Raw genomic sequence first — 671 nt, 5'->3', positions numbered from 1 at the left:
AAAAAAAACTGCAGTCGAGGATCTGAACACTGCATTGATAGTATTCTTATCGACCTGTTGTTTGTTGGGATTTAGAATGATGGTGTCACCATGGTTACGGTTTTACAAATTACTGTAGTAAGAGTTCGGTAATTCATTCGTTTTGTTTTATTCTCCTGCAGTCGATCTCAAGTAGAATCTCTCGAAAATAATTCATTAAAAATCTCAGAACATAAGATCGCTATCGCTCTGTCGGATAGTATTGTTCTGTAATTTATGAGGTAAAGGAGAATAGGAATTCTGGATCATGGGAACTGAAGACAGTGGCTGGGTATTTGATTCCCTCGTGGGTTTTCTCAAAGGACCAATTTGGTCCTCTCCATTGTTGACGTTTGTTGAAGAAAGATCAATTAGTATGTATTTTTCAATTAATTATCTTTAAATCTGTAAAAACATTCTTTTTATTAGGCAAATCTCTAATAATTTTTGTCTCTCAATCAGAGCGAACAAATCACTGGAAAAACTAGAATAAGTCCTTTTTTTTGTGACCAGTTTTTAACTAATATCACAACAGAAAATAACGATTGAAAATAACGATTTCTGCACAGTTACATTTTTTATAAATCAAAATCACAGCTACAAAAATGGTATGAATGAAAATATCACTAGCTGCCTTCGATTCCACGGTATTT

The 671-nt window shown here is 33.4% G+C and overlaps 1 protein-coding gene across 1 annotated transcript in view; it reads right to left on the bottom strand.

The window, feature by feature from the left end:
• mRpL11 (mitochondrial ribosomal protein L11) overlaps positions 1-671 on the bottom strand; it is a 9493-nt gene that overhangs the window by 7873 nt on the left and 949 nt on the right. The gene's annotated exons all lie outside the window — the stretch shown is intronic.

This window comes from Fopius arisanus, unplaced genomic scaffold (genome assembly GCF_000806365.1).
Source record: "Fopius arisanus strain USDA-PBARC FA_bdor unplaced genomic scaffold, ASM80636v1 scaffold00032, whole genome shotgun sequence".
Taxonomy (NCBI): Eukaryota; Metazoa; Arthropoda; class Insecta; order Hymenoptera; family Braconidae; genus Fopius; species Fopius arisanus.
Note: the sequence above shows the minus strand (reverse complement) of the source record. Positions and strands in the feature narration are given on the sequence as shown.